Below are 12,341 nucleotides of genomic sequence, written 5' to 3'. Positions count from 1 at the left end.
GGAGTGGAAATGGGAGTGGATCACTATGGATTTCGTTGTTGGGCTCCCACGGACTCAGAGGAAGTTCGATGCAGTTTGGGTGATTGTGGATAGATTGACCAAGTCAGCTCATTTCATTCATGTAGTTACTACTTACTCTTCGGAGCAGCTGGATCAGGTTTACATCTGCGAGATTGTCAGGCTTTATGGCGTAACGGTATCTATCATCTCTTACCGGGGAACACAATTTACATCGCAGTTCTGGAGAGCCGTACAGCATGATTTGGGTACTCGGGTGGAGTTGAGTACAACCTTCCACCCTTAGACGGACGGACAATCCGAGCGCACTATTCAGATATTGGAGGATATGTTTCATGCGTGTGTGATGGATTTTGGGGGTGCTTGGGATCAGTTCTTGCCACTTGCGGAGTTTTCCTTAAACAACAGTTATCAGGCAAGCATTCAGATGGCCCCGTATGAGGCTTTGTATGGTAGATAGTGTCGGTCTCCAGTGGTTTGGTTCAAGCTGGGCGAGGCTAGGTTATTGGGTACAGACCTGGTACAAGATACCTTGGAAAAGGTTAAATTGATTCAGGATCGACGTCGTACAGCCCAATCCAGGCAGAAGAGTTATGTGGATCGGAAGGTTCATGACGTTGCATTCATGGTTGGGGAGCATGTCTTGCTTCAAGTTTCGCCCAAGAAGGGTGTTATGAGGTTCGGAAGGAAGGGCAAGTTGAGCCCTAGGTATATCTGGCCTTTTGAGATTCTTGAGAGGGTTGGAGAGGTGGCTTACAAACTTGCACTACCACCTAGCCTCTCTGCAGTTCATCCACTGCTCAATGTTTCCTTGCTCCGGAAGTATCATAATGATCCGTCTCATATGTTAGACTTCAGCTCAGTCTTGTTGGACAAGGATCTATCTTATTTTGAGGAGCCGGTGGCCATTTTGGACAGGTGGGTCCGAAAGTTGAGGTCAAATAATATCGCGTCAGTGAAGGTGAAGTGGAGGGGTCATTTGGTCTAGGAGGGTACTTGGGAGACCGAGCATAATATGCGCAGCCGTTATCCTCATCTTTTCACCACTTCAGGTATGTCTCTATACTCGTTCGAGGGCGAACGTTTGTTTTAAGAGGGGGAAGATGTAACGACCCGGTCGGTCGTTTTGGGAGTATTAGCCCCGAACCCCTATTTATTGCTTCCTCCATCTCATTTTTTAGCTTCATGACTTGCCGTGAGGTTTGGTTTTTGGTTTCGGGGTGAAATAGGACACATAGTCCCTAAATTGGGAGTTTAAGTTCTAGAAATTTGACCATAGTTGGAATTGTATGAATACGGCTCCGGAATAGAGTTTCGACGGTTCCAATACCTCCTTAGGGTGATTTTGGTCTTAGAAGCGTGTTTGGATGTTGAATTAGAGGTCCGTAGGTCATTTTAGCGTCAATCGGAGAAAGTTGGAAAATTGGATGAGTTTTGGGAAGTTTGACAAGGAGTGGACTTTTTGATATCGGGGTCGGTTTCTGATTCCTGAAGTTGGAGTAGGTCCGTAATGTCAATTATGACTTGTGTGCAAAATTTGAGGTCAATCGGACTTGATTTAATAGGTTTCGGCGTCGGATGTAGAAGTTTGAAGTTCTAAAGTTCATTAGGCTTGAATCGATGTGCAATTCATATTTCTAGCATTGTTTGATGTGATTTAATGGCTTGACTAAGTTCGTATGATGTTTTAGGACTTGTTGGTATGTTTGGTTGAGGTCCCAAGGGCCTCATGTGAGTTTCGGATGGTTAACGGATTAAATGTGGACTTAAGGAAAAATCTGGAAATTTTGCCTTCTGGTGCAATCGCACCTGCGGAAATTTGCTCGTAGGTGCAAGCTTGCAGAAGCGAGATGGGCATCGCAGAAGCGGCCTAGCGAGAGGCTGGGTAGTACGCGCAGGTGCGGAGCTTTTGCCGCATCTGCGAAGTTGCAGAAATAGCTTGTTTATCGCAGAAGTGGAACGCGGAAGGGCGAGCTGCTCCGTCGAAGTGAGCACGCAGAAGCGGACTTTTGTCCGTAGAAGCGTGAGAGATCTCAAAAGCGGGGACAACCCTCGCATCTACGAGACCGTAGATGCGGCCAAGGGTTCCGCAGATGCGAAAAGCCCTGGACAGAATAAAATTGGAGGGTTTGCAGGCTTTTGGCATTTTTGGACATTTCCGACACGGGTTGAGGCAATTTTTCAAAGGGATTTCACGGGAAAACTTAAGGTAAGTCACTTGTGATCATTGTTAGTCAATAATATTAAATTATCATTGAGTATTTTGACTAGATTACGTGTTTTTGAGGTGAAATCTGAGGAATTTGGGCTTAGGGATTTAAAAATAAGATTTGAGGATTCGAAAGTCATGTTCATGTCGGAACTTGGTAATTTTGGTAAGGGTGAACCCGATATCAAATGGGTGTTCGTATTTTGTGACCTTTACTCGATTCCGAGACGTGGGCTCAGGTCAACTTTTTGGGACGATTTTTCGATTCTTTGCTAAAGTCGTAGTTTCATTATGTAAATTAATTTCTTGTAATTGTATTTATAGTATGTAATTGCTTTTGGCTAGATTTGGGCTGTTCGGAGTCGGAAAGTCGGGGGAAAGGCATTCTTATCGATTGATTGAGCGAGATTTGGGGTAAGTGACTTGTCTAACCTTGTGGGGGGAGGGGGGGAATCCTCTTAGATTTGGTACTGTTGTAACAATTTGTAATATGTGAGTGTCGTGTACGCGAGGTGACGAGTGCGCATACGGGCTAAATGTGGAAATTCCGGTTCTTGCTGAGTTGTCTTCTTTTAAATTCCTTAACTGAGTTGCCTTAGCATGTGTAGTTATCATGTCTAGCCTAGTATCACATGTCTACGTGTCTTAACTTTTTAGTTATCATGTCTAGCCTAGTATCACATGTCTACATGTCTTAACTTTTTAGTTATCATGTCTAGCCTAGTATCACATGTCTACATGTCTTAACTCTTACTTGCAATTTGTGCAACATGCTTAGTTGAAGTACTTGCTTCCTTGATTTTGTATTCAGTCTTTAACTGTAGGATTCCTTGCCGTAAATTCGTTGTTCCATAAGTTATGAGTTGTGTATTTACTTTTGGGACTCCGAGGCAGTACCTCGGGAGCTCCCCGTTGCATATTTACTTTTGAAACTATGAGGCGGTACCTCGGAAGCTCCCCATGTTGTGTATTTACATTTGGGACTACAAGAAGGTACCTCGGGAGTGCCGCTATTGTTTACCTCTATTTGATGTGTTGTTACCTTTCTGTAATTCCTCATTGTTAGATTCTCAGTCGTTTCATTATATTATTATATCTTCTTCCTTGTTTCCTTTTTATTTCAGTAGGGCCCCGACCTGACCTCGTCACTACTCTACCGAGGTTAGGCTTGGCACTTACTGGGTACCATTGTGGTGTACTCATGCTACTCTTCTGCACATCGTTTTGTGAGGATCTAGGTTCTTCCTACCAGGCCAGCTACCAGTGAGATAGCCTGTACGTAGAAACTTCAAGGTACATCTGCCAACGTCCGCAGACCTCATAGTCCCCCTCTATCCTTATTATGTTATTTTCTTCCTTATTTTCCTTAGACTCTGATGTATAGAGACACTTAGTATTTCTCTTTAGAGCTTGTGACTTATTTCTACCGGGTTTTGGGAGTTATAATTATGTTGAACCACAGTTTTTATATATTTCATATGTTGAGGTTTGAATTCAGTTTTATATTCTGTTATTCCATAAAATTGTTAGGCTTACCTAGTCCTTGAGACTAGGTACCGTCACGACATTCTACGGAAGGAAATTTGGGTCGTGACACATTTGCAAGCTCCAATTCAAGAAGCAAATGTTATATAACAAGGAGAGGATTGCAATGAACATTTCAGTGGTATTATATATTACAATATAATTGTTGAAAAAACAATAGCTTTCATATCATTTATAGTTTCCCAACATTTCTAATTCAAAAAACATACAATGTTATTCTTTTGTTTTTAACTTTGTAGGTGAACCAGTCGACTTCATCAATGTAGCTGACTTGGACATTGACTCTAGGCCTGGAAAAAGGACAATAACACTTGATGATTTTGAGCTGCCCGAGAACTTCTCACATATAGTTAAGTTCGGCGAGGTAAATGAAGATAAAACAACCCCTGTCCATCAAGAACAAGGGTTCCTGGAAAATATGCCCGATCCCCATTTCTCCCTTATTTCAGTTCTGGTGGAAGCACTTCTGCTGGAACTCCTCCAACTTCAACATCAAGCATATATTTACTGGGTTATTAGCGACGATGTTGATCCTGATTTATTGGAAAATTTAATAAATGGTTATATTTAGGTACCGACACGGTTTCAAAGAGGTTAGATTATACACTTCTTCGTATTATTGAGTGCATAGAATTTATGGATTTCCAATTGCAACTACATTTTAATTGTACTTGCTATGTCTTTAAATAGGAAGAAACTATAAAGATAACCAGCTCAACCCGTGGTTTGATCTTGGAGTGGAGAAAGTTCAAAAAAAGGACTGGTTTTATACTTTGGCATATCCCGGGCAAATTCTCAACAATACGGTACACTCATACCCTGGCAGAATTTAATGATTAGCTGAAGTATTATGTTATTTTAGATATCTGTGGATTTTTTGTTTGAAAATTGTAGTTAAATTGTATGCAGCAGTGAGAAATAATGAAATCTATTTTTTTCAGCACATTGATGTTATTTTATATTATTTGAGGAAGAGAGGAAAGTATGGTCCTGAAAACAGAACACGGTTTACAACCACTAGCTGTATGTTCAAGACTAGAATAGAACAAATTTATGAGAGGTACAGTAATGCCTCTGCCGATAGGAAGCTTGCTGTTGTCAAACCCCAGGACGTCGTATCAGAATAAATATTGGGTACCGATTACTTGCAAATATTGCATGGGACAAAGTTGATTTTGTGATTATGCCCATAAACATTGTTGAGAAATTTCATTGGTTGTTGGATGTGTTTGACATCACCGATAGGGTTCTATATGTTTATGATTCTATGGTCTCTTCACAAACTTGTTGAATATGTTGTCGACAAGTTTGCTATTATGATTCTTCCTCTACTTGCCATGCACCTTCTTCTATAACAAGCGTCCAGACATAAACTACAAGAACACAAAGGCGTACATTGAAAAAGATGTTACTCACCCTCTTGACATTCAGTGGTTGGTCGATAAGATACCCAGCAAAAAGAGGGATCATGGTATGTGCTGCTTTTCCTTCAATTTAACCAATTGTATTTTACATTGAATGCTAAATTTTTTCCACTATTATTTATTCCAGTGACTGTGGTGTATACGTGGGGGCATTTGTAGAATATGTCAGCATTGGACAGCTCTCGATTTCAAAGGAAGACCTTTCTGATATTGATCAACACCGTAGATGCTATGGAGCACTCCTTTGGGATTATGCTTGGAAAAAGTAAGAGCTTGGTGCAATTAGTGAAAGTGATATGACTGGGAGATTAGCAAGAAGAAAAGGTGCACCAGCTGTGAGGGAGAGAACACGAGTCTGGAACAAAAAGAAATAGTTGCCCTTTTCAGTAGAAAAATTGTAGTGAAAGTGTTTAGTTGTAGCTGGATTGTATTAAAGTTGTAGGAAAATTGTTTATTAAGAACAATTCAGCTAGCAGATTTGTGCTACAGTTGTTTTACCTTTTGTTTTGTTATTTGTCTAGAATTCTACTACTTACAATAGAAAACATATGTAGCATGTTGTTTTGTTGAAAGTTGTTAGTACTTGATCTCGATATTGGTACTATATAATTTCTTTACAGCATAACTACAATTATGTCTACAACTACTATACAAAAATAATGAATCTATTTAGTTTTAGCAGTGTTGTTAGGAAAAGCTTAAAACTAATAAATAAACTCAGTTTTTGAACAAAACAACGACAAGCCAATTGCATTAAGAGTTGAAATCTATTTACCAAACATTCATTATAGGAGACAATCTTTATTCAAATTAGCAACACAATTAAACCACAACTATAATTCTCCAGAACAGAACAAATACAACTGAATATGTCTTAAAGGACAGATTATCATAAACAATACTCATTAAAAAAAAATTATATTATCAATTCGTATTTCTTTTTGGGAACATTCCTACAAGATCTTTTGTTATGCCCTTTTTATCCACAGTTTCCACATGAAACCTTATACTTCTTTGCATTTATTTTATCATATGGTTTGTATCTTTATTTTTGAGGTCTCCCTGGCTGTCTTTTCCCAGTAGGTGGCATTACAACTTCTTCTGCTATATATTGCGGCACATTCCATTTGCTTTTATCAGGCAACGGGTCTACTGGTATTTCATAAGTCTGCAGAAGGCTCTCCCTCGTGTAATAAGGAGAACAATAGTTTTCATAAGACTCGCTCCTGTGCCACAAAGCCGCCAAAGCATGTGGACAAGGAAGTTCATCAAGCTAGAATTGTCCATAACTACATCTCTTGTTTTGAAGGCAAACAATAAAGCGCTTCACACCATCTATCACAGTATGGATATAATTTGTTGAAGCCCTCACCTATAATTTCATTACAAACACACAACAAGTTGTCAGCTACAGATAAAAGATAAAATAACTACAATTATACAACAACATATCTATAATTATCAGTATATATTTAGTTTGATAAAATAAATGATCTGATGGTATTGGCCAAAACTTACTCTCATTTTCTGCGATAATGTCCTGTTGTCCTTCAACTCTTTGTTGTATTTTTTCCCAAGGTATGTGAACTACCCTTTGCATTCAATAACTTTTCATTAGTCCAACTTTCAAGAAGAGTCCTCATGCACTCTAATAGTTCAACTATGGGAAGCTCTCTTGCATCTTTGGTTACTGCATTCAAGGACTCTGAAAAGTTTGATGCCATCGTCCATGTTCTGTTCACCGTAGCATATACCCGAGACCATCTGTGATAGCCAATATCGTATAGGAATGCTTTAACATGTGTGTCGATCTCTTCAATTGTTGACATTCTTTCATTAAATTCATCAAGCGTGTATGATTGTGCCATGGCAAAGTACAATTCGCTTAACTTTAGATGAGCCTTCTTGATCTTTGACCTTACATTTGTCCAAATATGCCACATGCAAGCATAATGTGGCATGCCGGTATAAACAGTAGATGTTGCCTTCAATATACTCTCATTCCGGTCTGAAACAACATATATATTTGGTTTTTCACCATATGCATATTTGAATTTCTCAAAAAACCACCTCCATGATGTGTCATTTTCTGAATCAACAATGGCGTATGCTAGTGGTAATATGCTACTTATCACATAGGTAGCAAAAAGAAATTCAATTTCAGCAACAGAACTTGAAAATATAAAAAATACAGTCTCAGAAACAACTTTATTATAATATTTTTACCATTAATCTACATTACATGTTGCATCCATTGTGCTAGTTGTTAGCATGATTCCCCTATATGGAGACTTCAAAAAGGTTCCATCGACTACTACAACTGGCTTACAATGCTCCCAACCCTTGATGGACGTATTAAGAGCAACAAATGGATACAAGAAACAGTCATCTTCAGTCTTCTACAATTTCACTACCGACCCAGGATAAGTCTTCTCCAGAATATACAAATAACTCGGTAAGTGACTGTAGGAATCAGCAGGATGACCTCTCAAAAATTTCAAAGTCTTTTCCTTTGCTCTCCAAGCTTGCATGTATGTTAAATTCACACCATGTTCCGACAACATATCTTTTGGTGTGTATATTGTCTTAGGATCCGCATATTTTGGCATCATCATGCTGCCAACTACCATGGCAGTAGCTTTGCATTGTATATATATATGTTGTCCATTAAAAAAACATATGTGCAAGCTGTTGAATTTTCGAACCTTGAACAATGCTGATTCATTTATACTGGTGGACTTCAAGTGTCACGTACAATTGTCCCCAATACATACAGGCAGTAGCTATAAAATAAAAATAATTAAAAAAATATTATGCAAATTGTAGCTACATAATACAAGGTTGTTTATGCACAACAAATTGTTTTAAACAACTTATATACAATTTATATACATAAAAACTACAACTTATACACATTATTAATTTGACAAATAAAATGTTCCTACCTTCTTGTACTAGACCTTTTTACCCTAAATTGAAACTTATTCATGACAGAATAGTGTTTCACTGTACATTAATTTGCTTGTCTTGGTAAACTTGGCCTATTTCAGTTACATTTGGTGTATGTTCTGTTATGATGATACTTTCATATTCCATAATTGCCAGAGATGTTGGCATATCAATCAACTTCACTATTCCTGATACTTTTCCAATTGTGTTACAATTGATTGACAATTATAACACATTAGTATTACGATAATCAGAAGTACCTGCACTCAATTAAAAGTATAGTAATTCAGACCTCTGTGTATTCAAGTGTTCAGTATTTGATAGAATACTTGTAGATACTTTATTCTGTGATCACATTTTTATTTTTCAAACCTTAAGTACTGTGTAACAGTTACACTTCAATTGTATTTAGAGACATAACAGTTGAACTACATTTGTTATGTAGTATAATTGTAGATAATTTATAGTAAAATTGTAGAACACTTGAAATTGAAAAACATCAGCACTGGAAAAACAAAGCAAACCTGCAATTGTGCTCGCATTCGACATACTGCGTTCCAAATCAAAATCACGTACTTTATATACATCGGATACATTCCTGAGTTTTTGTTTTCCTTTTTAGTCTCCATATACACTCGAACTCCCATACCATAGCTAATTAGTCGCCAATTTTGACATTATGTCGCGAAATTCAATTCAATTGTAGATAATTGTTTGCAATTGTTTTCTTCAGAAACTTTTTTTGAGTTTGTTGACTTGTTTATGGAAAATCAGAGAAAATCTGCGTAATAGAAGGATTCTACAGATATGTTGCCTGGATTATGGTGCGATGATAACCAGAAAAAATCAGTATAATAGAAGCATTCTATAGATATGTTTGCCTTGATTATGGTGCGATGATTGCGTCTAAAATTTCTAACTAAAATATAAGTTATCCCAAAATAGTGCGCCTAAATAAGGAAGTAGACTGCAGGAAGGAGTCTAGTTTAAACAAATATATATATTTTGTAGCTAAAACGTATTTAGGTCGGGTAAATTCAAAAACTGGGATATTTTTAGTAATAAGGTGTAATGACCCGACCGATCGTTTTGTAGAAATGGAAAGTTTCAAAGTTCAATAGGCTTGAATTGGGGCGTAATTCATGGTCTTAGCGTTGTTTGAGGTGATTTGAGGATTCGACTAAGTTCGTATGATGTTTTAGGACTTGTTAGTATATTTGGTTGAGGTCCCGAGGGCCTCGGGTGAGTTTCGGATGGTTAACGGATCAAAAATTAAACTACAACAGTTGCTGCAATTTCCTTCTATTGGGACCCACAGAGGTCGCGTACTTGTTGAATTATTTGTTAATTGTTGTCTTGTACTCAGTCATGATTTTACTTGTACATCATACCTCAGTCTTTCTTGATATTTGTTGATTTACTATGTTATCTTTGTTTGGACTGATCTTTATGATTTTCGAGAGCCCGAGAGACTAGAGAGGTTGAGGACTGAGTAAGGCCGAGGGCCTGTCGGTGAGGTAAGGATATATGGCACGTGAGTTATCCGTGCAGGATATTATAGCACGTGAGTTGTCCGTGCAGCACGTGAGTTGTCCGTACGGATTATGGCGCTTGGGCTGTAGGAGCCCCTCCGGAGTCTGTACACCCCCAGTGAGCGCGGGTATCCATTGAGTGTGAGTGCTGAGGGTTGAGAGCCGAGTGGTTGAGCTGTTGTGATGAGTTGAGTGACTGTCGCCTGAGAGGCTGTACTTGCTTTGCATTTGTTATTGCACTTGATTGCTATCTGTCATTGTTGTGAAATCTCTGAAAGATTTTATATCCGGATTATATGAAATTGAACTGTATAAAATTGATTTGACCTAAACTGCCGGATTTCGAAGCATGTCTATTCTTTGCTGGAATTACTGAAAATTAACTGTAACTGTGTAGCTCATCATTATCTTCAGTTCCTTAGTTATTATTGTTACTTGCTGAATTGGTTGTACTCATACTACACCCTGCACTTCGTGTGCAGATCCAGGTGTTCCCAGATATAGCGGGTGTTGATCATTTCACGCAGTTGATTTTCAGGAGATTTTGAGGTAGCTGCTGTGTTCCGCAGACCTTGTCTCTCCTTCTCTATCTCTTTGTTTACTGTATTTGGTCTCAGACTATTATAGACTATATTTTCCAGACTTGTATGCATATTAGATGCTCATGTACTCAGTGACACCAAGTTTTGGGGAGTGTTTGTATTGTATTTAAATATTATATTTTCAACCTTAAAGAGAAGTTTTGGTTTATTGAGATTATCGGCTTGCCTAGTATCGAGATAGGCGCCATCACGACAGGTTAGGATTTTGGATCGTGACATAAGGTTTCAAATAGTGTATAGGTACAAAAAAAAAAAAAAAAAACAAATCTCACTTTTAAATAGCATTTGGAATACGTTAAATTATGAAATGCATCACTGAAAATTATGCTTATTATATTATTTTTATCTACTGCTTCCTTTGCTTTAAATATTTATTTTTTGGTAGATGATCATTGATAATTTCTTCACATTAGTTCTAGTTAAAATTTACCTATACAGTTATGATATAAAAAATTAGAATATATTCATATATGACATGATAATTATTAGAAATGAAATAAGTTTTCTCACTATTAAATGCATAATATTAGAGTGCAATCATATAGTTCATTATATATTTCATGTCATGTTATAACTAGAGATTTTTTAGTTACAATTATACCTTTTATTATTCCTTTATTTTGTAATAAAATCGAACAAGTATGTTCATATTCCCACAACAAAGGAATGGAAAAAAAAAAAAAAAAATTGACGACTATTCAAGGTTTGATGAAATAATTCAATACGACAAAATCCTTCCGGTTAAGAAATGCAGATTTTTACATAGTAAAATAGCTATAGAAAACATGTATACCTATTTATTTTTCGATAATAAATGTTTATATAATTTTACATATTTTATCAGTTTTGGCCAATTTGATTTATGTAACTATTTAGTAAAAATGTGTAGAAAAAGATACATGTGTAAAAATATATATTATATTTTAAATTAATAATTATTTAAGAAAAATATGTATACATGTGTAATAATTAATTTGCATGAGAGATTTCATGCAAATTTTGAATTAAGATAAACTTTGGGAGGGAAGGGTAAAAATGGCATTGACTTCGTATAAATGACCTAGATACCCGTGTGAATTTACTGTGCTACCCCATTTGGGTCATTGTGGCCAAAATCAGTGTGGTAGAAATACCTTTTCGTAGGATTTAATGGTGTACCACGAAAATAAAAAGAATATTATTAACATTAACTTTACAATCTAGCTGTACTAATTTTTGTTTTAAGTGATGTTATCCTCGTCTAGATGTCAGTAGGTCAATTAATAAGATGAAATAGAGAAGTAATACCCCAATAATCTGTGATGGGAGGTGATATTGCCAAATCCCAAATAGATTCATCAGATATGTTCTTATTTTGACCTCTTAAGTCTAACGTACCTAATTCTATAAAGAAGAGAAAGCAAATTGAGTTCAGAAACCACAAATTAGATAAGGATAATTATCCGAACAGGGGGAAAATGTGAAATTATGACAATAAGATGGTTTAATATCTAGAAGTTTTTGGAAACTTTAAGTACGTCACATGAAACAAAGCTGTTTACTAAAAGTTGAGAGAAATATGGAGTATAATCTTTTGGTCCAGACTTTAAAAATGAATCTAAACTTACGCAATTTAAGACTCAGATACAACATTTTTCAAAAAATAAAACACTTTACCACGTATGCAAAAGTGACCGGACGTATAATGGATTATAAAGAAAAAGGTTATGCACATCCTGTCCTTCACCAAATCCGTGAATATATGATATGTTTACATATAATTTTATCACTTAATTATGCTTAAACTTAAATGTATCACTCAACTATAGGATGACAGACCTTTTGCTTGGCGCACTAAAACAACAATGCACCAGTGGTCTAGTGGTAGAATAGTACCCTGCCACGGTACAGACCCGGATTCGATTCCCGGCTGGTGCATCACGAGGATTTTTTTATTTTTGCAGGGTAATTCACTCACCAAGATAAGAAGATTTAAAACTTCTAAATCACTCAATGACCTGAGAAATTAGGAGGTATCATACAAAGAATGTTTAGTATGACTTCTTCCTTTTTGCTCTTTTTT

General features: G+C 36.9%; 1 non-coding gene across 1 annotated transcript; it reads left to right on the top strand.

Moving 5' to 3' along the window:
- The first annotated feature begins 12,125 nt into the window (after positions 1-12,125).
- On the top strand, positions 12,126-12,196 carry TRNAG-GCC (transfer RNA glycine (anticodon GCC)). The gene has a single exon. It is a non-coding gene; the product is annotated as a tRNA-Gly (tRNA).
- The last annotated feature ends 145 nt before the right edge of the window (positions 12,197-12,341 follow it).

This window comes from Nicotiana tomentosiformis, chromosome 12 (genome assembly GCF_000390325.3).
Source record: "Nicotiana tomentosiformis chromosome 12, ASM39032v3, whole genome shotgun sequence".
Taxonomy (NCBI): Eukaryota; Viridiplantae; Streptophyta; class Magnoliopsida; order Solanales; family Solanaceae; genus Nicotiana; species Nicotiana tomentosiformis.
The sequence above is the reverse complement of the archived record's forward strand: the minus strand, read 5'-3'. Positions and strand labels throughout refer to the sequence as shown.